This window comes from Berghia stephanieae, chromosome 3 (assembly GCF_034508935.2).
Source record: "Berghia stephanieae isolate SIO BIC M18660-M18661 chromosome 3, UCSD_Bste_1.3, whole genome shotgun sequence".
NCBI classification, from domain to species: domain Eukaryota; kingdom Metazoa; phylum Mollusca; class Gastropoda; order Nudibranchia; family Aeolidiidae; genus Berghia; species Berghia stephanieae.
Genome location: NC_088362.1, coordinates 61,761,642 through 61,787,434, shown reverse-complemented (window position 1 = coordinate 61,787,434; position 25,793 = coordinate 61,761,642). Strand labels below are relative to the sequence as shown.

The 25,793-nt window shown below is 37.8% G+C and overlaps 1 protein-coding gene across 1 annotated transcript in view; it reads left to right on the top strand.

Annotated features, from left to right (window-relative positions):
• Positions 1-21,133: 21,133 nt before the first annotated feature.
• LOC144968142 (uncharacterized) overlaps positions 21,134-25,793 on the top strand; it is a 60,509-nt gene continuing 55,849 nt past the window's right edge. Inside the window, exon 1 of the mRNA XM_078906160.1 lies at positions 21,134-21,736. The gene's annotated coding sequence lies outside the window, so the exon portion shown is untranslated. The remainder of the gene's footprint in view (positions 21,737-25,793) is intronic.

The window sequence follows — 25,793 nt, the reverse complement described above, 5'->3', positions numbered from 1 at the left end:
AAATTAATTCGAGGGAAGGCTATAAAAGGAAAGACGATCTAATATTAGAAGGTAAAGTTTATCTAAGCCTACCGAAATATAACTGGAGTGAGATGAATTCAGTTCTTAATAAAATAAAATTTAATAAGATAATTGTGAACAATCTTTACTGTGACAGTAACAAAGCTTATGATTTTTAGTTTTTACATGTTAATGGTAGTTGAATAAAACTATATACATGCTCATTTTTAATACATTTTATCCAATTTTAAAAAGTAGCAAAAGACTCTAGGATTGAGTGAGTTAAACATTTTCAACATGGGACAGCGTGGCTCAGCGGTATGGTCTTTGCTTCGTACCCGAAAGGTACCGAGTTCGACTACCCGCCGCGTTGTGTGGACTTGAGCAAGTCACCTAGCCTTAGCTCACTTTACGACTTTGCTCTGCGGCTGATGCCTGGGTTAATCCATTCTTCCCTTGGAATAGACCCTAAAAAGAAAAATTTCCCCTTAGGGATAAATAAAGGGAATTTATTTATTTTATTTATTTTTTATTAGCTGAAGTCGTTGAAGTATCAATTCAGCTGTCAACGTGGGGCCATGTGGCCTAGTGGTAACGCACTTGCCTTCGGATAAGATGGTTCTTTAAAAAAATATTTTTTAATTGAGCTTTATATAGAGCAAAATCCACTAAATGTGCTCAAAGCGCTTTACAATGGGTCCCAGGTCAACAGCAACATTTAACATGTATGACGAGACATGCCGCCTGTTAGGCGATATTACACTTTTTCGGACAAAGACAACGCTGTTAACGGCCAGGTACCCATTTTACACCTGAGTACGGTGAGAGAATGTGAGTAAAGAGCCTTTTCCAAGGACTCGCTATGCGCCGAGCGCGAGGCTCGAACCCAGGACCTTCTGATCCGATGTTCTAGTACCGCTTTGGGTAGTGTATAGAAAAAGCCATGAAAAAAGTTTCTTTACTTACATTCTCTCACCGTACTCAGGTGTAAAATGAGTACCTATAGGTTAATTGCGTTGTCTGTGTCCGAAAAATAGATAATTGTAATATCGCCTTACAGGCGTCATGTCTTGTCTTACATGTTACGTATTGATGTTGACTTGGGATCCTTTGTAAAGGACTTTGACCACGTCTAGTGCATATTGCACTTTTTCAAAGCTCATGGTTTTGGGGTTAGTTTTGTGGGGATTTTTTTTTTGTTTTTTGTTTTTTTTTTTTTTTTGTTTTTTGTTTTTTTTTTTTGTTTTTTTTTTTTTTGTTTTTTTTTTGTTTGTTTGTTTTGTTTTTTTGTTTTTTTTGGGGGGGGGTGTTGTTGTTGTTGTTGTTTTGTTTGTTTTTTTTTTTTTTTTTGTTGTTTTTTTTAATACTTAAAACTGTAAAATGTAATTTATGATAATGTTTGAAGTTGAAATGAACCGTTAGCTCTGGATCATTAAACATAACAACAATAACCGAAATAATAATTATAATAATATCAATACAGGTGTTAATGATACACACATAATATAGGTGTGTTCACGTCTTTGGGTTTGTAAATAACGAACGCTCCATCACATCACGTTTGATGGCGATCCAGATATCATTTGTAATGGCAAATTAAGTGGTGTATCTCAAAAAAAAAAAAGGGGTGGGGTTCATTGGAGCTCAGTTGGTAGAGCACTCGCTTCACATGCAAAAGGACCCCCAGATCGATCCCGGGCGCGGTCGAGATTTTATTTTCTGACCCCTTTGTTCATCCAGCAGTAATTGGGTAGCTGAGTTTGTTAGATTTGGCAGAAAGTACTTTGCGATTGACAAGCGTCCTATCCAATGGGTAGCAAGCAATTGCTATCGTCTGTTTCACGCTATAGGATCCGATATAAACTCTTGCTCCATGGGCCCAATGGCTCTGAAGGACTATCTCAAATAACCCATGTACACACAACGAACACCATCAGCATATATATTTACAAAGCACTGGATTTGAACCATCAAAATATCTGGGTGGGGGTCCTGACCTCCCACAGTGGACAGGGAGTTCATTTATATCTGCCTCAGGTCCCCTTATAATATGTATCTGCTTTCCGAGTCGTTTTCTGTCTTTGTCTTGGAATGGGATTGCTTGGCTTTATCTTGGCCCTTTCCGGAGTCCTTAGCTGAGAGGGAAACAGTCTAATAGATGGTTACTATTAGTTTTGAAAGATGATTTTTCCCCTCGTAAATCACATCGATCGTTGATTTTTGCGTTTTTTTATTTTTGTTTTGTTATTATTATTTTTTCGTTTGTTTGTTTTTTTTTTTCTATGTTTTTTGGGTTTTTTTTTCTGTTGTGTTTAGTCTTTTTCGGGTTTGATTGTTTTTGTTGTTTTTTTGGGAGGGTGGGGGGGGGGGGGTGTGGATAAATTCTGTAAACATTTGAGTGTATTCATATTGATGTCTGGACGAAACTTTTAGGTGATTTCAGACTTGAGACCCCGATAGTGTGCTCTGGGAATCTAAATTACCTGTTCCCTATTTGAACCAATTCACTTTGTCTTACTTTATCTCATGTGTTTTCAAGTATAAATCTCGACTAGTTGACTATTCCATTTTCTTCCTTTTTTCACTGGTGCTGAAATGACTTAAATATGTCGAAAGCGCCTTAAAACCTTAAAAACCAAAAAAAAAAAAAAACAAACAAACAAACAAACAAACAACAAGGAAGCAACCACCAAACTATCGGTCAATGCTCCAAGACCACATTACCAAAATGACCCCCCAATTACCTTCTTTATCTTCCCACCCAAATGAATGTACCGTTTTTCTATATCTACCAAACCACAGAAAAAGCCTTGTTAATGTCTTGTTCCGTGGGAAAACACTGGAAGAGATATAATCTTTTTCAATATCTTAAATTGATATAATTGACCAGTTATCTGTCGAACGATGGAAACACGCGTATTTCAAAATTTGGCCAGAAAACTCGTCCTTCAAATATCGATCGATTTAAATGACCCTCATCTTGACAAAAACTCTAAAGCCTGGGACCTGATATCCCACTAAGCATGCTCAAAGCGCTTTACATTGGGGGTCCTTATCCAATAGCAACACTTAATATAAAGGACGAGACATGACGCCTGTTAGACGTTATTACATTTATTTTCCCCGACAGAGACAACTCTGTTAACGGCCAAGTACTCATTCTACACCTGAGTGCCGTTCGAGAATGTGAGTAAAGAGCAAATTATATTATTTTAAGGACACAACTGTACGCCACTCCACTCAGAGCGGGACTCGAACCCAGCACCTTCCGATTCGAATGTGAGTGTCATACCACTAGACCACATAACCACCACCGTCACCACTAAGGCACCAAACAATCACTACCACCACCCACCGCTATCAACCCCCCCCCCCCCCACTTCCCCTCACAACCCCACCACCACAACATCAATCACCATCCATCACCTCCTTCAACTACATCAAAAAGAGAAGAAAGAAGAAGGAAAAAACACCCCACAGTTCCTCGCCCCCGCCGTATCACATCTTCGATCAGGCGTCCCAATCAACCCCAATACACTTAAACCCCTGGATGTCCCAATCAAAACGAAAGCCCAAGGACCCTCTCAAGAGACTCCGGGGCCCTGAAATCACTCACCCGTAACGGTCCACCCACTCGACTGATTTCTGTGACAGTTTTACTCCATGCCCTGGGGCCTGGGACTTTGGAGAGACAATAATCATATTTTTGTTCTTACGACAAAACCCGGGGATCAACAGGTCATAATTGGAGGTTGACGTTCTTGAAAGGAGAAAGTTCGACAACTTCTTGTGTCCCTTGAGCTTTTATACAGCGCAGTATCCATTAAATGTGCTTAAAGCGCTTTACAAGGGCCCTCTAACCAACAGCAACAATTAACATGTAAGACGAGACGTGACGCCTGTTCGGCAATAATACAATGTTTTTTTTTCAGACGCTGCTAACTACCAGGTACTCATTTTACACCTGTGTACAGTGAGAGAATGTGAGGAGTCTTTGACTTAGAGGAAAACAGTCAAATGTGTAGTACCATATTATATTTGTCAGATGATATTTTTTTCCTTGTAATTGTTAATCATTTCTCTATCATGTCACTATTCATAGTGTTGGTTGTCTTGTTGTGTTTTTTGTTTGTTTTGTTTTTTTGTTATTCATTGTTTTTTATTGTTTTTGTTGTTGGTATTGTTGGGTTGTTTTGTTTTTGTTTGTTTTTTTTTTTAATCTAGTAACATATTAGAGAGCAGGCACTGGTGTAAGATCTTTTGCTTTCAATATTATAGTATTTTGTAAAAGTCTTGAGTGTATTCTCAATGGGATCCTTTGTGTCTGGGTGAGACTTTGAGGTGTTTGTGTCTGGGTGAGACTGAGGTGTTTGTGTCTGGAGAAGTCTTTGAGGTGTCTGTGTCTGGGTAAGACTTTGGAATGTTTGGGTCTGGCTAAGACTTTGTAGGTGTTTGTGTCTGGGTGAGACTATGGGGGTGTTTGTGTCTGGGTGAGACTATGGGGGTGTTTGCGTGTGGGTGAGACTTTGATGTGTTTCTGTCTGGGTGAGACTTTGTAGGTTTTTGTGCCTGGGTGAGACTTTGTAGGTGTTTGTGTCTGGGTGAGACTATGGGGGTGTTTGTGTCTGGGTGAGACTTTGTAGGTTTTTGTGCCTGGGTGACTTTGTAGGTGTTTGTGTCTGGGTGAGACTTTGTAGGTGTTTGTGTCTGAGTGAGACTTTATTGTGTTTGTGTCTGGGTGAGAATTTGATGTGTTTGTGTCTGGGTGAGAACCTGGACCTGGGACTTCATGGAAATCCTCGCGATGTCCCAGGTTTGAGAGTTTTTGCCAATACGAGGGTTATTTAAATCGATCGATATTTTGAAGTACGAGTTTTCTATCCAAATTTTTTAATACGTGTCTTTCCAGAGTACGGTAGATAACTGGTTTTAAAAAAAACAACAAACAAAGACGGGTCCAGACCCCTGTCGGTCCTTGACCTTCAGTTCTGAAGGTACATCTGTCTCAATATCTGGCATTATCTATTTCCGGTAGTTTGGCATTTCTGACCAATGTCCACTGTCTGACGATTTCATCATCACACGTTTTGTTATCACTATCTCTACACGCCTGCCTTCCGTGTTGGCGCGCTTGGCAGGCGTGCTGTCACGCTTCCATCTTGATAGTCAAGTCAATCGGAACGGTGAGACGCTTAAATTATGAATTATTTTTCGTGTGGGAAAAAGTTGCTGTTCTTTTGCAGTTCTTTTTTATTTTTATATTCTAATTTTTGTTTGTGGGGGTAGGGGGGGGGGTGGAGGGAGTGTGAGTGTTTGTGTCCAAACAAAACGATCTTCTCTCCTCAGGTTAAAAATGATAATTTGGATAAATAGAAGGAACGAAGTTGACTTCACTCAGCTTTTTGTTATGATTGTGAGACCTGTTAGCCTGTTCGTGATTAGTTATAACTAAATCGTATCAATCCGACTATAAACGATAAAGGTTACACACAGTTTTGTGTGTTGTTATGTTTAATCGGCTGTCGGATATTGTGAGTTTTTTACCCAAATACATAACATTAATGCCTACATTATTATTTGCAAGTCTCATAAAGGAATTCAAGTATGGACTTGATTTAATATCGTTGAAAGACAAGCGCCGCGCCATTTCGTACGCGCTCAGAGCGGCCAGGACAATTGGTCATGACTTGGTGTTGTGAAAACAAAAGAAAAAAAGGATAGAAGAGTATCGACATCAAATTATAGCATTGCACGCATGTATGTCGCCGTTACGATCGTCATTCACGTTGGTTCCTCACATAAACAAGAAAATGCCCAAATTGCGCACAAATTGCTTTGTAGTACAAGTAGTAGTAGCAGTAGTAGTAGTAGTAGTAGTAGTAGTAGTAGTAGTAGTAGTAGTAGTAGTAGTAGTAGTAGTAGTAGTAGTAGTAGTAGTAGTAGTAGTAGTAGTAGTAGTAGTAGTAGAGTAGTAGTAGTAGTAGTAGTAGTAGTAGTAGTAGTAGTAGTAGTAGTAGTAGTAGTAGTAGTAGAGTAGTAGTAGTAGTAGTAGTAGTAGTAGTAGTAGTAGTAGTAGTAGTAGTAGTAGTAGTAGTAGTAGTAGTAGTAGTAGTAGTAGTAGTAGTAGTAGTAGTAATAGCAGTCAATTATCACCTGTAATCTCGCTATGATCTCACAGGAGTTAACAATTCACAGTTATGTTGATCCATGTCACGGTTAGCGATGGGTCACCCGCTGTTTTAATTGACCCTTTCTCGTCCCTTCAACAAAAACCGTTACAAACTAGCCTATCGGACAAGTAGTAGACGCTGGTTAAAAGTTATCGCTTCATTGGTATCCGTCGTGACGTCATAGCTAGGTCATCATGACGTCATAGCTTGCTAAACCCCCGCAATTATTTGTAAGCATGCGAAGTAGAATTCAATGGCTTTGTGATACGATTGAAGACTACAGAATTGAGAGCGGGTGTAATTATTAAAGAGTATGCCAGTGTATCTATAAGAAGGGGGATGGGTAGTATTTTAAACAAAATATTTTAAAAATTGAGCTTTTATACAGAGCATAAACGTGCTCAAAGCGCTTTACAAGAGGTCCCCGACAAACAGTAACAGGTGACATGATGAACTAGACATGGCGCCTGTTAGCGATATTATATTTTTTTCCCGACAGAGACAACGCTGTTAACGGCCAGGTCGTACTCATTTTACAGCTAATTACGATGTGAGAATGTGAGCAAAGAGCCTTTTCCAAGGACTCAACTATGCGCAAAGCGAGGCTCGAGCCCAGGACCTTCCGTTCGGAAAGCGAGTGTCATACCACTAGACCACTTAGCCGCACAAAGTGAACAAGATATCGTAAAATGATTTTAAGATCAAAACAACAAGAAATCGAAATAGATCATTTTATTCTTCGTTAATTCTAGACTATTTAGTGTTTTTCAATTTTCTCATGTAAACATAAAACCCTAGTTACTACTACTACTACTACTACTACTACTACTACTACTACTACTACTACTACTACTACTACTACTACTACTACTATTACTACTACTACTACTACTACTACTACTACTACTACTACTACTACTACTACTACTACTACTACTACTACTACTACTACTACTACTACTACCACTATTTCTACTACTACTGCTAGTCAAATGTTGTTGACAGTCGATTCAAAACGTGGTTGCCAAACCAACTCGACACAAAATCACGTTCTGAGGCGTGCGAGTTACATTTGGCGGGGGTTGGGGGGGGGGGGGGTTCCGATAGGTTAGTTGATAGAACATTCGTTTCACAAGCAAAGGGACCGAGATCGATCCCGGGTGAAGTTGAGATTTTTTTCTGACCCCCCCCCCCCCCCCCGCCGGCCCCCCTCTCCCCTTCCAGCAGTGATTGGGTAGCTGGGTCTGTTAGGTCTAGCGGAACTTACTTTGCGATAGACTGGCGTTGTATCCAAAATGTAGCAAGCAATTGATAATTTCCGTTTCACGCTATAGAAACCGGGATAAACTCCGGCTCCACGGGCATATGGCTCTGAAGGGAGTTCATAATATAATCACAGTAAGTAGCCTCGATGTTGACAGAATTAAAAGTTGAGCAAATTTAGACAAGACAGATGTAGTTTTATGATAACGGGTTTATAATAATTTTTTGTTTGTTATGGTTTTGATTTTCTTTTTGAAAATGTTGTCGTGTATATAAATGATAACACACTTTGGGAGATATCTGCTGAGAGTGAGGTCTTACGTATTTCTTTGAGGCTTTAGCTAGCTAGATCCAAATATTGGCCTAGTCGTTCATTTCCCTTTTGATTGAAAATGAAACAGATCAAATATAATCCAACCACCACATGTTGAATTAATATCCTTACACGAACTCAAAAGGGTTTTAAACTAAAAGTTTAAATGGTAATAACGTTTAGTCTTCAAATGAACCAATGAACTAAAAGTTAACACTTCTTAGGCCATCCAGAGTGACAGCGGTCAAGTTGATTATTATCGCCGTGTCCATCAGGTGTTCTGCATCAGGGCTTTTAGCTGACGGACGCTGGACACACTGTCCGTCCATACATCCACCCATCCTTCTATCCATCTGTATATATATATATATATATATATATATATATATATATATATATATATATATATATATATATATCCATCTCTCCATCTATCCATCTGTTCATCAATCCTTCCATCCATCCATCCATATATCTATCTATACATCTATCTATCCATCTATCCATCAATCCATTCATCCATACATATGCTCATCGTTATTTCATGTTTGGACACACTGTCCGTCCGTCCATCCACCCATCCTTCTATCCATCTATATATCCATCTCTCCATCTATCCATCTGTTCATCAATCCTTCCATCCATCCATCCATATATCTATCTATACATCTATCTATCCATCTATCCATCTATCCATCAATCCATTCATCCATCCATCGGCTCATCGTTATTTCATGATGTCACTGAGTCAATGACTTGACTATGGCTCACCTCGTCGTCATGGTAACATATCCAAGGATTTGTTGAAGAAAATAGAGTTTTAAGTCCAAAAAATCAAAAGTTGTATATATTCATTTTTTATTTTTAAGTTCAATTAATGATTCCCGCTCTCATAAATTGAGTCACTTATTCTTAAAATAACTTTGACGTGTGTGGCTATAGACCAAATTCTAAGTATCCGACGTGCACTTATTTGCAGTTCTGATAACCCAATTCCTTATGGACTCATTGCAATGAAAGACTCAAAAAAGGACGCAAAATATTGCCCATTACAACAATGTTAATAAACTAGGCCCATACGTGGGTTCGGATGTCAGACCTGCATATATGTACACGTTGTAAGTATCCGATTCACCCCGGCATAATACCATTTGGAGAAGTTTGGTTACAGATGTGCTTTCACTTTCAGCTAATTAGGGTGTGTGTATACTGTGTAGTGGAGACGGACACAAGACGTAAAGGTGTATAGCCTATGTCACATCATAAAAAGTAACATTAGGTATACAATATTACTACGTACATACTACTATTTTCCTTTTATAGTTGATGGGTGTACGTGGTGAGCCGTGGGCCGTCGTTGTGTCATTCGTAAACTACTACGAGTAGACACATGATGTATTTATTTTTATTAATATTATTATTATTATTATTATTATTATTATTATTATTTTATTATTATTATTATTATTATTATTATTATTATTATTATTATTATTATTATTATTATTATTATTATTATTATTATTATTATTATTATTATTATTATTATTATTGTATTTATATTATTATTATTATTATTATTATTATTATTATTATTATTATTTATTATTATTATTATTATTATTATTATTATTATTATTATATTATTATTATTATTATATTATTATTATTATTATTATTATTATTATTATTATTATTATTATTATTATTATTTATTATTATTATTATTATTATTATATTATTATTATTATTATTATTATTATTATTATTATTATTATTATCATTATTATTATTACCAAGCAAGGTCTCTATCTATCCGGGGTGTCCCGATAGCTCAGTTGGTAGAGCACTCGCTTCACACGCAAAGGGACAACCGAGATCAATCCCGGATGCAGTCGAGATTTGTATTTGACCCCCCTTGTCCACCCAGCAGTGATTGGGTAGCTTGGTCTGTTAGATCTGGCGGAAAGTACTTTGTGATAGACTAGCGTCCTATCCCAAGGATAGCAAGCAATTGCTATTGTCCTTTTCATGCTATAGAAACCGGGATACACTCCGGCTCCATTGACGTCATGGCTCCGAAGGACTACTTTTTTTATCTACAGGTCGAAATGAAGCTGAGATTGGAAACCATCGATGATTTAGTAACGAGTGTCTATGGAAGTGACAGGTTTGATCCCTGTGGTGACATTCTGATCTCCCCCTTGATCAAGGTGACATGAAGATCCATATTCTTATTATTACTATTCGATGTACGGCCAGGAATGGAGATATGTTACAGTGAATGACATAATCGGTCGGATGGTGAAAAGGTTTGAACTGAGATATTGCCAAGTTTAGTTAGAAGGTAAATTGTTTTTATCAAAAATGAGTTCTTGTAATTAAATCAACCAATTATGTAGATCTTCGGGAACTATCAAAACTTATTTTCGCTTCTAAATAATTTTAACAGATTTGTCAAGTTGAAAAAGTATGAAATTTGAGAAAAGTTGCGGGATACCTTTCCCATACATCAATCTGACCATAACTTCATGAAAAATCACCCGATTTACTTCAAATAAAGATTAAAATGCTCTGGGGAGCATATGCTTTCAGAAAAGGCAAAACAATGCAAATCCAAAATTTTCACATTCCGACTGATTGAGTCATGCACTGACACATATATTGTAATAGTAGAGGACGGTAGGGGCTGCCTTGAAGCCTGGGATTGTGAAAATACTAACGAAAGAGTGAACATGGAGAGGCTTCGTATTGGAACAATACTCCCATAGGAAGCCTCTCCATTATCACTCTTTCGTTAATGGGAGCGATCTATATTCAGGCTTTCGTCCAACCGAGTCATCTATCACATGATTTGTTGGAAATTTCTTAACAAATTAAATGTAAACAAAGCTGCTTTGTTTATGAAATATATAAACATACCCGTGTGTCCAAGTGGAAATAAATGACCATTCGTAATGTTAGATATTTCAGTGAATACTTTTCACTTTATGGGTCACTTTGAGCAAATTTTGCAATGTGACCAATGACCTCGAGCACATGGTAAGGTAATATAGATCATCCCCATAATATATTATAGTAGTAGTATACTCAGAATGCCGTTAAGTGGTCTTGTGGTATGACACCTGCTTTCGGATCGGAAGGTCATCAGTTCGAGCCTCGCTCGGCGCATAGTTGAGTGTGTCCTTGGAAAAGGCTCTTTTTTTCACATTCTCTCACATGTACTCAGGAGTAAACTGAGTACCTGGCCGTTAACAGCGTTGTGTCTGTCCGAAAATAAAATTGTAATATCGTCTAACAGGCGTCATGTCTCTTTCTACATGTTACTTGTAGCTGTTGGTCAGAGACCCTTTGTAAATCGCTTTGAGCACGTTTAGTGGATATTGCACTATATAAACGCTCAAGTTTTGATGCATTGGTTTTGGTTTGGATTTGCCTTTTGAGCTTTTTATATAGCGCAATATCAACTAAACGTGCTCAAAGCGCTTTACAAGGGGTCCATGGTCAACAGCAACATTTAACATGTAGGACGGGACATAACGCATGTAAGGCGATATTACAATTTTTCGGACTAAGACAACGCTGTTAACGGCCAGGTACTCATTTACACCTGAGTACGGTGAGAGAATGTGAGTAAAGAGCCTTTTCCAAGGACTCAACTATGCGCCGAGCGCGAGACTCGAACCCAGGACCTTCCGATCCGAAAGCGAGTGTCATACCTTGTCTCCTGTTGTACTCTGGAAAAAACCTAGCATTTAAAATTTTGACCAAAAGACTCGTCCTTCAAATGAAATATCGATGGATTAGAATGATCCAAATCTCGGCAAAAACTCAGAATCTTGGCTCGATAAACTAGAGAAGGAAAGAAATTGACGTCACTCAGCACTTTGTTATTATTATTATTATTATTATTATTATTATTATTATTATTATTATTATTTTATTATTATTATTATTATTATTATTATTATTATTATTATTATTTATTTATATTTTTTTAATATTTACATTGTAAAGTGTCCAGAGCTTGTGTTTTACACGAGAATGAGCGCTGTATAAATGTGTATTATTATTATTATTATCATTATTATTATTATTATTATTATTTTTTATTATTATTATTATATTATTATTATTATTTATATCATCATCATATTATTATTTATTATTATTATTATTATTATTATTATTATTATTATTATTATTATTATTATTATTATTATTATTATTATTATTATTTTTAGACAGCCATTTTAATGATTCGTTCTAAATAAATTCTATCAATCAGACTATAAACGTTCAAAGTTACTCATAGTTTTGTGTTTTGTTACGTGGTATCTGGCGGATATTATGAGTTTTTTAATTTAACTGAACTCCTCGCATCAATAGGGAAAAGTAGAAAACGGTAGGGGCTGCCAAAGGCCGGTGAATTTAAATTTGTTTTCCACTTTAATTTGTGTATTGTTGTGCTGACGAAGGGTTTGCACCCGAAACCTCCATTGTCTGTATTGTTCCCATACGAAGCCTCTCCATTTTCTCTCTTTCGTTCTCATCGAAGGACCTCGCTTATAGATCGTATGCTCTTGGCTAAGAAGCTCACAACATTGCCATCGTTAAGTATAACGGACCAACACACAAAACTCCGTGTAACAATGAACTTTTATAGATAGAATGCGCTTGGCCAAGGAGTTCACAACATTGCCATCAGGAAGTATAACGGACCAACACACAAACTCTGTGTAACCATGAACTTTTATAGTCTGGTTAATACAGTTTAGTGAGAACAACTCACAAACGCGGATGGCAAAAACAATAACAAAGGCCTGAGTGACGTCATCTTCGAACTATCTATAGATAGTTATAGATAGTATCCGCGTTTGTGAGTTGTTCTCACTTAACTGTATTAACCAGACTCTAAAAGTTCATGGTTACACAGTTTGTGTGTTGGTCCGTTCTACTTCCGGATGGCAATGTTGTGAACTCCTTGGCCAATCGCATTCTATCTATAGTCTGGTTAAGCGAGAATTACTCATAAACGGGTATGGCAAAAAACAATAACAATAACCCGAGTGACGTCAACTTCATTCTATCTCTATATAAATGGGATCAAACTCGAAATCACTGAGATGTGACGCCATCTCTAAAGCACTGAACCACGCAGGCACAATCTTCAAATTCCAATCCCACTGTTATGGATATCTATGAAATGTACACCCCCTCCCCCCCCCCCCCCCCCCCCCCCTCCTCCCCGACCACCACCACCACTTGTCCTGCTTTTAAGCCGTCCACACACCCCCCCCCCCCTCCCCAACCAACACACGCCCTTCTCACTATCTTTCAACTCCACGACCTGTCTGTAAAGAATTACAATAATGTTGTTTATTTCTTACTATGTCACCCATCCCCTATTATTCCACATCAGTAATTGACCACGCAAGCATTGTTACTTTGTTACTCTCACCCACAACAATGCCTCTTCCTCTTCTCTGCGTCTTTCTCTCATAATAATATATTATCTCTAACTATTCAACTATTTCACGACAAAAGAAAGGGATGGGCAGAAGTAATCATGCCCATTAATATCAGAGGGATTGCGGCGGCTTAGGCGACGTGTACAAAAATACAGGTCTGAGAGGGGGCAGCGTGGCTCAGCGGTGCGGGTCTTTGCTTTGTACCCAAAAGGTACCGAGTTCGACTACCCACTTCGTTGTGTGGCCTTGAACAAGTCACCCCGCCCTAGCTCACTTTGCGGCGCTGCGCTGCGGCTTACGCCTATTTTTTTATTTTTTTTTAGTCTTCCCTTGGGATAGACCATAAAGATAAATTTCCCTCTGGAGATGAATAAAGGGAATTTTATTTTTATTCTTTTTTTTTATAACCGAACATCCTTGTGGGACTAGCTTAACATTGTTGTAATAGACAATATTTTGCGTCATATTTTATATTTCCATTACAACAATGAGCCCATAAGGAATTGGGTAAAAGACCTGCAAATATTAAGTGCACGTTTGGTCTTAGGTCTTGAGCTTTTAATATACTTGAGCATTTTCTATAGCGCAATAGCCACTGATTGATAGAATTTAGTGAGAACTACTCATAAAAGTGGTTGGCTATTAACAAAACAAAGAGCCGAGTGACGTCAATTTCGTTCCTTCTATAGATAGTATGCGCTTGGCTAAGAAGCTCATAACATTGCCATCCGGAAGTATAACGGACCAACACACAAAACTGTGTGTATCCATGAACGCTTATAGTCGGGTTAGTACAGTTCAGTGAGCATTACTCATAAACGCGGATGGCAAATAACAATAACAAAAAACCTGAGTGACGACAACTTCATACTATCTATAGATGCCGCTGGCTTAAACCGTGACCTTCGTAAAGTTATGGCCTGATACTGACCAAAAAATGACGTCAAAATGCCAGTCTTTGGCCACAAAAGAAAACAAATCATGAGTTGTATTCAATAGTTCAACCAATGGGACCACTTGTTTCCATTAGTACTACTAACGACAACTCGCTAGGCGGTGCAAAAAAAAATAATCAAAAAATGACGTCAAAATCCCAGTCTTTTTGGGTTTCAGTGTCCGGCTATAACTTAACGATGGCTACGCTTAACTGGAGTATTGCATGTCACCTCTCAATCAAATGAGACGCCACTGAATCAATTATGTGGTCCCACCAAAGGCTGCCGAAGGTCGGCGATGTTGTATGCTTGTCGTTATCGGTCTTGAAGTCCGATAATCTGTGACAATCTAGCGTTTCATTCATTAAGAAATGTGCGACTTTTATAATCTAGTAGGAGAAGTCCCGATAGCTCAATTGGTAGACAACTCGCCTCACAGCAAAGGGACAAAAAAAGATCGTTAACATATAGATAGTATGCGCTTGGCTAAGGAGTTCACAACATTGCAATCCGGAAGTACAACGGACCAACACACAAACTCTGTGTAACCATGAACTTTTATAGTCTGGTTAATACAGTTTAGTGAGAACAACTCACAAACGCGGATGGCAAAAACAATATCAAAGGCCTGAGTGACGTCATCTGCATACTATCTATAGATAGTATGCGCTTGGCTAAGGAGTTCACAACATTGCCATCCGGAAGTACAACGGACCAACACACAAAACTATGTGAAAGCATGAACATTTACAGTCTAGTTCATTCAGTTTAGTGAGAAGTACTCACAAACGTGGATGGCAAAAACAATAACAAAGATCCAAGTGTCGTCATCTTCATTCTATATATAGCCTGACACTAGAACCCTCTTGGACTGGCAGTTTGAAGTTATTTTTTAGGTTTGTGTAGCGTCTATTGAGTTGTCATTAGTAGAGCTCAAGGAAACAAGTTATTTCATTGGTTGAACTATTGAATACAACTCAAGATTTGTTTGCTTTTGTGGCAAAAGACTGGCATTTTGACGTCATTTTTTGGTCAGTGTCAGGCTATAACTTTACGATGTCTACGGATAGATCCCGGGTGCAGTCGAGATTCATTTTTTTCTGACACTCCTGTCCATCAGCAGTCATTTGGTAGCTGGGTCAGTTAGATCTGGCGGAAAGTACTTTCCGATGACCAAAGGATAGCAAGCAGTTATTTAACTAATAGATTTGTGACTAATCAAAACATGGAATTTGTGACACACCTTCACACGTGCTCGGACAAACAGGGTTGTTTATAAACAATAACTTGAATGAACTCGACCTCTCTCTCTGATCATTGTTATTGTTTTTATATAGCCAAATGTGTCACGTTATCACACGAATTTCTCCATCATATTATAAAAATTTAAAAATTCGAACCTTCTAAATCGTGCAAACAATTATTTAACATCTGCAATGATCTACTTGGACGTGAAAGATGCACTTCATTACCATCTACACCCAATCAAAGAGACTTGCCAAACACATTTGTCAACTTTTTTAAAGACAAAATCCATAACATTCGTTCAGAACTAGATCGGCATGAACCGTTTATAGATACAAATACATTCTGTGGTACCCCTTTAGACAAGTTCCAACCAGTTTCACCTAGTTTCATAAACGAGTTGATAAAAAAAAAGCCCCCATTAAATCCTGCGACCTTGATCCCCTACCAGCACAGCTTTTGGCCAGCTCCATCGATACATTATTACCATCCATTACATCAATCATAAATACATCCATACTGACGGGCGAAGTTCCATCGTGCTTTAAAAGTGCCCTCGTCAAACCACTTCTGAAGAAACCATCACTGGACCACAATATATTAGACAATTATCGTCCTGTATCAAATTTACCTTTTTTGTCAAAACTTTTGGAGAAGGTAGTTCTTATACAATTAACATCTCATCTTAAGAACAACAGTTTGGAACAACCCTTTCAGTCAGCCTACAAACATCAACACAGTACTGAAACGGCGCTTCTTAAAATCTTTGATGACTTGCTATGTAATGCTGATGCTAACAATATCAAAGTATTATGTCTTTTAGATCTTTCAGCTGCCTTTGACACCATTGGCCATGACATTTTGTTAAGAAGACTAGAAAATACGTTCGGCATAAAAGGAATTGCCCTTAAATGGTTTACATCATATTTACAGGATCGATGGCAGACTGTCGTGGTGAATGGTGTTCAGTCAGAACAAGTTTTACTAAATTTTGGAGTGCCACAAGGCTCTGATCTTGGCCCTGTCCTTTTACCGTATATATGCAGCCACTTTCTAGTGTGATATCCAGATTCAATCTGAGTTATCATTTTTATGCAGATGATACGCAAATATATGATTCAGCACCCCTTATTAATTTACAGTTCTTAATACAACGAATTACGAGCTGTTTTAATGAGATTAAATCTTGGATGTACCACAATATGTTAAAATTAAATGATAGTAAAACTGAGATTTTAATGTGTGGAAGGCCGAGTATCCTTAAACAGGCAAATAAATCACCTATTACTCTCGGAAATAGTACAATAGAATTTTCAAATAAAGCAAAATACCTTGGCATCATCATTGATAAAGATCTTTCCATGACAAGCCACGTGAATAACACCATACAATCTATGTACATAGAAATGAAAAAAATAAGCAAAATTCGTAATTTAATACCGAAGCATATAGCAGAACTTTTAATTAATTCCCTTGTTTTATCTAAATTGGACTATTGTAACTCCCTTTGGGCGAATTTAGCTAAAGACAAAATTAGCAAACTTCAGGTTGCTCAAAATAACGCAGCCAGGCTCATTGTACGCAATAACAAAAAATACCCGTCAGCAACTCTTCTTCTCCGTGAGTTACATTGGCTTCCTGTGGAAAAAAGAGTTGCCTATAAGATTTGTACTGTTGTCTACAAATCCCTGAGCACGAACAGTCCTTCCTATATTAAAGACCTTCTAAACATATATGTCCCCAATAGAAACTTGAGGTCAAGCAATGACCAATCAATCCTTGTCAAACCTAAGCCATTGCGTAAAATAGGTGAACAGTCTTTTCAATTTTCGGCCCCCCATTTTTGGAACTCTCTCCCATCACACATGAGATGCTCGGATTCGTTGACAACGTTCAAATCTCGCTTAAAGTTTTATCTTTTTACGTCATAATGTTGCAATATTATTTTCATATTTTGTTGTTGTTAAATTGAATTCGTATCACGTTTCCTTCACACTTGTCTCACTGTAATATGTTTTGTTTTATATCACTGTAAAGCGCTTAGAGCCTGTGACAACGGGGTAAAGCTCTGTATAAATGCCATTTATTATTATAAACTTCGAAGTTTACACATAGTTTTCTGCGTGTTGGTTCTATAGATAGTTCGAAGATGACGTCACTCATGTCTTTATTATTGTTTTTTTTTGCCATCCGCGTTTATGAGTAATGCTCACTGAACTGTATTAACCTGACTATAAACATTCATGGATACACACAGTTTTGTGTGTTGGCCCGTTATACTTCCGGATGGCAATGTTATGAGCTTCTTAGCCAAGCACATACTATCTATAGATAGAACGAAGATGACGTCAATCTGACCTTTGTTATTGTTTTTTGCCATCCACGTTTGTGCATAATTTCACTAAACTGTATTATGCAGACTATAAAAGCTTGTGGTTACACATAGGTTTGTGTGTTGGTCCGTTATACTTCCGGATGACAATATAGTGAGCTTCTTAGCTAAGCGCATACTATCTATTGACCAAGCGGTAGAACAGTGGATATTTTACTTAGACAAATGCCATTGACAATAAAATTTGTGTAGTTCGCTATATTCACCAATCACTGCCATTGTTTACATTATGATGAATATCCGAGAGGTCTAGTTATCTAAGTGTCAATTGCGACTGTCCGTATCAGGCTATAGATAGAATGCGCTTGGCCAACATTGCCATCCGGAAGTATAACGGACAAACACACAAACTCTGTGTAACCATGAACGTTTATAGTCAGGTTAATACAGTTTAGTGAGAACAACTCACAAACGCGGATGACAAAAACAATAACAAAAGCCTGAGTGACGTCATCTGCATACTATCTATTGCTACTGTCCGTATCAGGCTATAGAAGCCAGGGTAAACGCCAGCCCAATGAGCCTGATAACTCTGAAGGATTACATTTTTTTTTTTGTAGTCCAGTGATATGAAACTGGCCTTCGGGCCTGTAGATTCTAGGTTCGAGTCCCACTTTCACGGTGCAAAGCTGAGTTCTTGGAACTGACTGACTTACTTATCCGAACCAGCGACCATCTGAGCTCTAGCCCTTCGGTCTTGTGCCATGACGTAGAAGTTAGACGTCTTTTGTAGATGCTCCAGGTTACTATACAGTGTGTTACTAATGCTTGGATTTGGTGGGAGGAATGTGCATCTCATGTCTTCGTGAGGTTGACATTCAAGCAAGACAATATTTCATGGTACTAATTTGAAAAAGAATTTAGAATTTGGACCTGGCTCTGTATAGGGAATGAGATTAGCGAAAGAGTAGCGTCCCTTGATTGGACGTCACCCATAGTCTGTGACGTCACCGGCGGAAAAGTTATTAGAGAGAGAACGTCATGTTGGTTGTGCGCATGCGTCTCTCGTCCTCGCTGCGAGGACGAAAGACGCATGCGCACAACCAACATGACGTTCTCACTCTATTAACTTTTCCGCCGGTGACGTCGCAGACTGTGGGTGACGTCCAATCAAGGGACGCTACTCTTCCGCTAATCTCATTCCCTGTAGTTAGTTTTGTCTCTGTCGAAACACAGATTGTAAAAGCGCCTTCCAGGCGTCATGTTAAGTGTTTCTGTAAGTTTGGGCCCCTCTTGTAAAGCGCCTTGAGCACGGATAGTGTTTGCTTTATATTAGTAATTCCAAGGACGAAAGACAACACTCTTTGGGTCTGAATCTGAATCTTCCTTTAATGTCCACCTTCACTCACGAAGATTTTAACATGAACAATAACATTAACATTGGTCGGGAAGTGGCCGAGTGGTTAAGGCATTGCATTGTTACCCGGGAGAGCCCGGGTTCGAGCCCCACTTCAGGCACTTTCGTTTTTTTTTTCCTTGAGCAAGATTATTAACCCCCAATTTTCTCACTTGGACAACATGGGTGATTCCTGTTGACATCAGACATCTTGTTTGATGAGTTATCTATATTCCTTCGTGGAATGCCTAGGCGACGATGTCTTATGATGTTGTGGCTGAAAATGCACAATTTTTAATTTTTCTTATTTAATAACATTAAGGTAAAAATTCAGCAGCGATCTAAAAAATCTGTGAAAAAAATCTAAAGTGGGTGCAGATGTAACTTCCAGTGGTAAATTGTTCCAATCTGTGATGGATCTGGAGTAAAATGAGAATTTTCTGATGTCTTTGGTGGATGTCAGGGGGATGAAACTTTCCATTGTCTCTTGAAATTTGAAGTGTAATCTGGTCATGGTTAAACCATGCGTCGTGTATGTATACGGTTGTATAACAATTTGACTTGAGCTTTTATATAGCGCAATGTCCATTAAACATGCTCGCTCAACGCTCTTTATAAAGGGTCCCTGACCAATAGCAACATGTAATATGTAGAACGAGACACGATGCCTGTTAGGCGATATTACACATTTATTATTTTCAACAGAGACAACGCTGTTAATGGCCTGGTAGTCATTTTACACTCGAGTAAGTACGGTGAGAGAATGTGAGTAAAGAGCCTTTTCCAAGGACTCAACTTTGCGCCGAGCGAGGCTCGAACACAGGACCTTCCGATCCGAAAGTCAGTGAGTGCCATACCACAAGACCACAAAACCGTTGTATAATATACAGTCCACGTCGCAGGAATACATTGCTGGATGGATCAATAGGCTTAAATCTCTGGAGTCTTGCATGTCATCTCTCAATCAAATGAGATGTCACTGATTCGGTTCTGGAATCCCTCAAAGTATCCCGTATCTAGGTCAATGCTCACTGTTCTTTTCAGTATTTTAATAGATACGTTCAATCTGTTTGTGCGTGTGGATTTCAAATGATTTTTTTTTCTTTTTAAATCTGATATGAAATTGTAACATTGATTATTTTGTGAAAAGGCGCTTGGAGCTCTCGGTATATGGAATAGGCCCGGTAAATGATGACGATGATAATGATGATGATGATGATGATGATGATGATGATGATGATGTAATGCTATGATGTATTTATTATTATTATTATTATTATTATTATCATTATTAATATTATTATTATTAATATTATCATCATTATTGTTACTATTTATTATTATTATTATTATTATTATTATTATTATTTATTATTATTATTATTATTATTATTATTATTATTGTTATTATTATTATTATTATTATTATTATTATTATATTATTATTATTATTATTATATTATATTATTATTATTATTATTATTATTATTATTATTATTATTATTATTATTATTATTATTATTATATTATTATTATTATTATTACTATCATTATTATCAAATGTTTTGAATTATCTATATTTTCCAAAACACACATAGGATTATAAAAACACATATATTATATTATATTCTCTTTATGGTAAATTATCCTTTAGAATTTGTCTCCAAAAAATTGTGGCAAACATTTCACAAAACTGTGTGAAACATTATTAAAGGTTTATAGTCTGATTGATAAAATTTATTGAAAATTACTCATAAAAATGGCTGGCTAAAATCAATAACAAAAGAGCTGAGTGGCGCCAATTTGGTTCCTTCTATTTATTTATAAGTCAAAATTATGAATTAACTCTCAACAATCCGTTGTACGCCAATATTCGTCGTTCGCGTGTGACAACATTATAGGTGACGATGCGATAAGGCGGCGGTCGTCTGTTTATTATTCGTCGCGCAACTATATCGCTTTACTCTCCCTCTCTCTCTCTCTCTATGCTGCTATTCCCACTCTGCTTGTCACAGTTAGTTCTTGTTACGAGCTCTACCTCTAGCCAGCTCGACCTCTCTACGCTTCGCCGTCATCGTCGTCGTGATCGTCGTCGTCCAAGTTACGTGCGTGTGGCCCCGAAAACCTCGATCTAGTTATAATTTGTTGTTAGTTGAGTATTTCCAGCCACCACCACCACACATCCACACATGGTTAAAGATCAGTCTATTGTGATGCAAGACATCTGTTGTCATACCGATTCAACTCTGTTACAAGTCGCAGAAGTATAAAAATCAACGGATTATGTAACGATTTTTCAGAACTTTAAATATTTATTTCTATTTTGACAGTGGATTTTGACTTCAACAAGCTGTGTGATTTTGCTGTAAAGTGGTTGATTTGTTGTGATTATTATTACTGAGGATTATTATTATTATTATTAATATTATTGATAATAATAAGAGGATTTTGCTTTTTCAGTTACAAAATAGTTGCCAAACATATTGTTAAAAGCGTTGAGTGAATTTTCTTGAGGATTATCGTCGATTGCTGATTCTATTTCATTTTTGCTTGGATATAACATAAGTTGGTTTTTGTTTGCAATTCAATATATCAAGAAAATCGTATTGAGGTAAGTTGAGAAAAAAAAACCCCACATTAACAGTATTTTACAGATCGCCTTTTTTATATATATCATACCATATCTGCTTAGTAATATATGATTTACGGGGTCACTACAGCTAAGTTGGTAGAGCACTAACTTCACACGCAAAGGGACCGAGATCGATCCCGGGTGCAGTCGAGTTTGGTTTTTTTCTGAGCCCCCCCCCCCCCCGATCCCCATGTCCACCTAGCAGTGATTGGGTAGCTTGGTATGTTAGATCTGGAGGAAAGTACTTTGCGATAGACTAGCGTCCTATCCAAAGGGTAGCAAGCTATTGCTATTGTCCGGTTCACGCTGTATATACGGGAAAAACTCCGGTCAACATGGGTCCAATGGCTCTGAAGGACTATGGCTTTAAAAATGGGCCAAGAGTTCTTTAAAAATGTTCTTTAAAAGAAATTGAGCTTTTATATAGCGCAACATCCACTAAACGTGCTCAAAGCACTTTTACAAGGAGTCCCAAGCCAAAATCTAGAACGAGACATGACGCCTGTTAGGTGATATTTCATTTTATTTCGGACCGAGACAATAGTGTTAATGGCCAGGTACTCATTTTACACCTGATACGGTGAGGGAATGTGAGTAAAGAGTTATTTCCAAGGACTCAACTATGCGCCAAGCGAGGCTCGAACCCAGGACCTTCCGATCTGAAAGCGAGTGAATATATATATAATATTGGACAATACACATTGTATAAAAATAGTCCTTCAGAGCCATCGGGCCCATGGAGCCGGAGTTTATCCCGGTTTCTATAGCGTGAAACGGACAATAACAATTGCTTGCTATCCTTTGGATAGGACGCTAGTCTATCGCAGATCTAACAGACTCATCTACTGCCCATTCACTGCTGGGTTGACAGAGGGGTTAGAAAAAATCTCGACTACACCCGGGACCAATCTTGTCCCTTTACGTGTGAAGCGAGTGCTCTACCAACTGAGCTATCGGGACCCCCTCACATTGCATATTCTTTGTGATTCTTCTTATGTCGGTGACACGCCTTCAGGGCTTACTGATTTGAAACCAGATTTTATTTAGAAAATATACATGATTTTTTTCCTTCAAATTATTATGTTTATATTTAGTTTTCATTGTTACTAGTTGTTTTGGATAAAAGATGTAATAATATGTATTTTTACCGACAATATGTATTCAATCATTTATTCATTCAGAAAAAAATATGAAAAAGGGAGAAACCAATGTGTACATATATGCAGGTCTGACATCAGAACACACTTATAGGCCTAATTTAACATTGTTGTAATGGACAATATTTTGCGCCATTTTAAAAAAGAAATTTCCATTACAACAATGAGCCCATAAGGAATTGGGTTATCAGACCTGCGAATAAGTGAACGTCGGAATATACGATGAAATTGACAATAATATTATTATGAAGCCCCGGGTATAAACCCTTCCGTTATGTCCCCTCTTTGTTTAAAAATAAATAGTTTTAATAAATTTATCACGCATCTTCTCTCATCTTTATTGATATTGATGAGAGAAGATAGATAGAAATGATTCGGACATGTTAAGAGACGAGAGAGGAAGTACACGGGAAGGAAAGTATTGGACTTACAATAGTGGGAAAGAGGGAAAAGGACGCCCAAAGACTAGATGGTGGCATGAGGTAAAGGATGATATGAAAGAACTGGGCCTGGGGGAGGATGATGCTATGAACCGAGATGCATGGAGATGTGGCATTCATTATGGCAACCCTGCAAAATGCGAGATGAGCTGAAAGAAGAAGAAGAAGAAGAACTTTGTCCCTCATGGCATTTCATTTTCATTATAACACCCCCCGTCTTCTTTGTACCAATTAAAATACAAATTATAGCAACGTATATGCAGATCTGATAACCTAAATTGTGCAGCTATGTGGTGAAGTGGTATGACACTCGCTTTCGGATCGGAAGGTCCTGGGTTCGAGCCTCGCTCGACGCATAGTTGAGTCCTTGGAAAAACTCTTTACTCACATTCTCTCACCGTACTCAGGTGTAACATGAGTACCTGGCCGTTAACAGCGTTGTCTTTGTCCGAAAAATTGTAATATCGCCTAACAGGCGGCATGTCCCGTCCTACATGTTAAATGTTGCTGTTGACCAGGGACTCCTTGTAAAGCGCTTTGAGAACATCTAGTGGATATTGCGCTATATTTTTATAATTTTTAAAAAATTGCTATGTCGTAATGGACAATATTTTGCGTCATTTTTTTGTTGTTGAGATGCCCATTACAACAATGAGCCCATAAAGAATTGGGTAATCAGACCTGTTAATAAGGGCACGTCGGTATGTTCATTTGGTAACACTCCGGTTAATTTGATTTTAGGTTAAGTCGATTTTTTTTCCAGTTCACCAGGGCATCGTCTTATCGGGAGTCTACTGTATTATGAACAAGATTCTGGAAATTCAATTTAGAGTCACAGATATGAAACTGGGGATCAGTTAGTTTCTCCTCTTCAGAACGGGATTCGAACTCATGACCGACCGATCCGAAGGCGAGTGCTATAGCGATAACATTTGTGTACCGTTATGAGCCGATGAAACACACGTGTGAGATTTATAAGTGGAACGAAATTGATCTTTGCCATTGTTTTCAGCCAACCATTTTAGTGATTTTTTCTCACTTGTAAATTCTATCTAGAATCGTTTAATAAAGTTGCACATAGTTGTGTATGTTGGTATGTAATACCCGACTGACGGATGTTGTGAGATTTTCGGCTAAACGCATAACATCGAAATATTATGCTTATGGTTATTTTCATGCACTTAAATCAGACTATGTTTAGGGCCTTGTAAACATTCTGTTCTTGTGGCATTTATGACACCTGTGCTGTAACAATATTAACCTCGCTCAGTCAGTGCATAGTTAGGTTGTTCAATGAGACGGTTGCATACTTATGTCATCATCATCATCATCATCATCATCATCATCATCATCATCATCATCATCATCATCATCATCATCATCGTCTTTCTCTCACTCCTCATTCTTTTCTTCTTCTCTCTTCTTCTTCTTCTTCTTCTTCTTCTTCTTCTTCTTCTTCTTCTTCTTCTTCTTCTTCTTCTTCTTCTTCTTCTTCTTCTTCTTCTTTTCCTCCTCCTCCTCCTCCTCCTCTTCCTCCTCCTCCTCTTCCTCCTCTCTTCTACTTCTTTTTCTTCTTCATCTTCTTCTTCTCCTCCTCCTCCTCTTCCTCCTCTCATCTTGTCTTCTTCTTCTTCTTCTTCTTCTTCTTCTTCTTCTTCTTCTTCTTCTTCTTCTTCTTCTTCTTCTTCTTCTTCTTCTTCTTCTTCTTCTTCTTCTTCTTCTTCTTCTTCTTCATCATCTTCTTCTTCTTCTTCTTCTCCTCCTCCTCCTCCTCCTCCTTAACTCTTTTAAAAGCGAGTTATTTCATTTTAAATGACTCTCAATCAAAAAGTGTTAAAAATCCCTTTGACCAAGAGCGAGTCATAAAATCTTTTAAATCTAACCTTTAAAACTTTTTTAATAGAACGAACCTACCTGAAGTCTATCGAGGCTACTAACTGTGCGGCTATGGGTCCTGGGTTCGAGCCTCGCTCGGTGCATAGTTGAGCTTGGGAAAAGGCTCTTTAGTCATATTCTCTCACCGTACTCAGGTGTAAAATGAGTACCTGGCCGTTAACAGCGTTGTCGCCGTTGGAAAAAAAATGTAATATCGCCTAAAAGCCGTCATGTCTCCTTCGATACCTTACGTGTTGCTGTTGATTAGGGATCCCTTGTAAAGCGCTTTGAGAACGTTTGGTGGATATTGCGCTATATAAATGCACTAGTTACTAATAATAATTTTATGACTACAATTGAAAAGGGATGTATAAAACGAAGCAGCCGATGAAGTGTATATATAGGTAAGGGTTTTCCGACAGTTAGATTTTAATGACCGTACGTATAATAACATCCCATAATATTCCCATTCTCTGAAGAAAAATAAAACGCATTTTTGAAAATTTTGGCCAGAAAACTCGTCCTTCAAAAATTGATGAACTAAAATGACCCTCATCTTGTTTA